This window comes from Sphaerodactylus townsendi, linkage group LG14, assembly GCF_021028975.2.
Source record: "Sphaerodactylus townsendi isolate TG3544 linkage group LG14, MPM_Stown_v2.3, whole genome shotgun sequence".
Classification (NCBI taxonomy): Eukaryota; Metazoa; Chordata; class Lepidosauria; order Squamata; family Sphaerodactylidae; genus Sphaerodactylus; species Sphaerodactylus townsendi.
The window spans coordinates 40172448-40176417 of NC_059438.1; positions in this window are offsets into that span (position 1 = coordinate 40172448).

Sequence of the window (3970 nt, forward strand, 5' to 3'; positions counted from 1 at the left end):
TCTCAGTGGCTTTGAACTATTACTAAACTTCTAATTCAGGTTAAGTATCACATCATCCTACCTCAGTGATGGCGAACCATTTCGAGACCGAGTGCCCAAATTACAACCCCAAACCCACTTATTTATCGCAAAGTGCCAATGCGGCAATTTAACCAGAATGCTGAGGCTTTAGTTTAGAAAAAACAGTTGGCTCCAAGGCGTGTGTTACTCAGAAGTAAGCTTGGTGGTAGTTGGTGGCTTTGCTTTGAAGCAACCGTGCAACTCTTCCAATGGGTGAATCACGACCCTAGGAGGGTTTACTCAGAAGCAAGCCCCATTGCCAGCAACTCAGCTTACTCCCAGGTAAAGGATCGCACTTTAGTTCTTCACATGAAAATCAGTGGGGTTTAGCAGCGCTTAACAGGGTTACCTACACTGCTTCCCCAAAACTAGGTCTTAGGTTTAATGCTATTAATCGAGTCCAGCGGCCCAGGCCAGTCTAGATGTGTGTGGGGGGGGGGGGGGGCAGGGTGAGGGCGACTGTTTGTGCGTGCCCTGAGAGAGGGCTCTGGGTGCCACCTCTGGCATCCGTGCCATAGGTTCGCCACCACTGTCCTACAGGGATTGGAGCCTTAAAGTAAACACAGGAAAAAAATTAAAACCCATAGAATCAATGCCGGGTATCTATAAATATCTTAATTTTCCGATGCTCGTAAACATTCCCGCCTCTGTAGTTACTTGACATGTAATCAAGAGTCCTACAGCTGCAAGCAAGGAAATGCCAGAGCAGCCAAGGGCTGGGGCTGCTGTGGGGATCCAGGAGGCAGGGGGCAGCTATCCAGTTGGGAGCAGGCACTCCGGCTCTTCCCTGCCCCCGCCTGCTTTGCGAGCAAGGAAACACTAGACAGAGCAGTTGTCCGCTTTTTGGGTTTCCTTGCCTGCCCCCGCCTGCTTTGGAGTTACCACCCTAGACTTATACACGAGTCAATAAGTTTTCCCAGTTTTGGATGGTAAAATGAGGTGCCTCGACTTATACACGGGTCGACTTATACACGGGTCGACTTTGGAGTACAAGTGCTCCAAAGCCTCAAAGATGACATTGTCCACCCCTCTCCGTGTGGCTTGGGCTGGGTTGTTGAAGCTGACCCAAGGCAAAGGGCAGCTGGGGTATGGCCGCCTTCTGATTTGGTGGTAATAAGTTTGCATGGGAAATGGCTTTGTGGCGAGTATATACAGCACATGAGGATTCCCTATTCGTTATATGTATATTACCGAAGGCTTTCGCAGCTAGAATCAACAGCCTGTTGTGTGTTTTCTGGGCTGTGTGGCCACAGTCTGGTGGTTTTAGCGCCTAACGTTTTACTTGCATCTGTGATTGGCATCTTCAGGACAGACGGGGTATTGGCTTTTTTTAGCCATTAAATAACAGCTGTGTTAGGGTAACCCCCAGTGGTATTTTCAAGCCAAGAGAGGTTTGGAATTTTTGCCGTTGCCTGTATCCGCATCATCCCTCCCCCCCCCAAGTATTCCTTGGAGGTCTCCCATCCAAATACTTGCCAGGCCAATTTTGCTTGGCTTGTGAGATGTGATCAGAGTATAGTAAGTCCAGAACAGCAGCCTATGGGCTTGGGGATTTTGTTAGCCACAGAGAATGCTTTCTTTAGTTTTGGGGTGGAGTTCCTGTCTATTTTTGCATTTCAGTTTTTTTCTGCAGAACTTCTTCAAAGAAACCTGTTAGGGGGGGAATCGTCAGATTTAAGTAGCCACAGGCAGGGAGCACACGTGGGAAATAGATATGAGGATTGTAAGGGGATCCCTCTTTTATTCATTTGTTGCCATCCTTTCCTTGAGTGGCAAATCTCTCCCCCTTCCCCCATGAATGGCAAAGGAACAGCCCTTCCGGGGATGGGAATCTGGCTTAGAGGACATGATCCAGAGGAACGTCTCTTCAAATAGAAATCGCCCTGCCTCTTTTTAACACCTAGTTTTTCCTGCCGCTTCTGGCTCCAGGGCCGGGTGTGTTCTCAGCTAGGCACGCTTTCTACTGCCATTGTTATGGGTGACTTCTTAGCTGGGCCTCGGTACAAGTGCTCCAAAGCCTCAAAGATGACATTGTCCACCCCTCTCCGTGTGGCTTGGGCTGGGTTGTTGAAGCTGACCCAAGGCAAAGGGCAGCTGGGGTATGGCCGCCTTCTGATTTGGTGGTAATAAGTTTGCATGGGAAATGGCTTTGTGGCGAGTAGCCAGATGTGGTTGCTGAGAGAAGTCCTGCCATGGTTACAAGCTGCTTTGGGTAACTGTTTCTAATTCTCTTGCAGACAAGAACAGACTAGCCTTTCATGCTGCTAAATCCCGAATTATGCCAATATAGACAAATGCTCTTTTTTTCAAAGGCGAACCAATATGACTGAAAGCAAGAGGGCAAATAGTTGGTTCAAGGGGGCATTCAGTTTTTCAGTAGGTAGCTCCTATTTTGCTATAAAATTTTGTGTCCCATTTCTTCTAAGATGCAAAAACTATTCATAGGGCACAGTAATCCATGTATTTTACAGGTAGGGACTGTCACAGCTCATCAATGAGTTTCTCTCTACAGCGTTCATAGGTGACAATCTAAGGCTTTGTATTGTCGAATCTAAGGCTTCTTTCTTTACCCCAAAATTGACTTCTTGGATCATAATACTTGAAAAATACTGGAAGCAACAGCCTTAGCCCAGCTAGAAATTCTAGATGTGCCCTAGTTGTCATAGATAGCTCTATAGCAAATAACTGTGTGATGCTACACAAAAACTTCTTAAGTGGCATTTAATACATCTACAGGTGTAAGTGCCTTTCATCTAAACAGTTTTAACTGGTGTATCAGACTACAGGGGGGAACCCGTTCACTTGAGTTTAAATTTTCCTTTTAAAAACATGCAAGAGTTCAAAATTTCTCTGCTGTCTTGTATTATATGAAATTGAGACCCGATCTTGGAAGGCTTCTAACTATTTTTTTGCTGGCTTAATAGATCATTGCAAAATATTATCATTGCAAAATATTATTTGTGTTGGTTTAAATATCTTGACTAGAACTTTTGGATAAAAGGCGAGCAGTTAAGTCATCTAGTTAACTCTGATCCTTATGTATTTACCACTATTATGCCTTTATGTTCCTGGAGTGCAGAGGAATATGGTGACACGTGATTTATTATTGTATCACTTTGACTTCTTTTAATGTAACACCACATCACACATATCTTTATTTGAAGGCAGGCGCTTGATTTAGCGTGGTGTTTTGTATGCTTAGCAGGTGCTGGGTGCATGTTACGTACTTACAGTGCCCTGAGGATGTTTATTGGATCTTGTTGGGCAATTTATATGGAACAATGAATTGCTATTTTGAGTACTGGGGGCTTTGCCACTCTTCTGCTGCTGCCGATACAAACAGGACGTCTGGCCCCAAGAGTGAAATTAGTCTCTGAAGAACATTTCTTGGAGGAGGAAGAGGAGGAAGAAGAAGAAGAGGAGGAGGAGGAGGAGGACTTTATATCCCCCCTTTCTCTCCTGCAGGAGACTCAAAGGGGCTTACAATCTCCTTGTCCTTCCCCCCTCACAACAAACACCCTGTGAGGTAGGTGGGGCTGAGAGAGCTCCGAGAAGCTGTGACTAGCCCAAGGTCACCCAGCTGGCCTGTGTGGGAGTGTACAGGCTAATCTGAATTCCCCAGATAAGCCTCCACAGCTCAAGTGGCAGAGCGGGGAATCAAACTCGGTTCCTCCAGGCCTTGGATTTTCTCAAGGCAACAGGTTGTCCTCTTATTGCCTCCGAGTCCTGCATAACTAATATACCGGTAGGGAGAAATACATGGGCAAAACAGCAGTACGCTTACAGTCTATTATGTTTGCACACACTGTTAATCCGTTCATAGCCGAAAGCAAAGAGTCTGCAATGCTTTCTTTTGCATGGGCTAATAGCACTACCACTCTCCTGTTCCAAATGCGGCAAACGATGCATA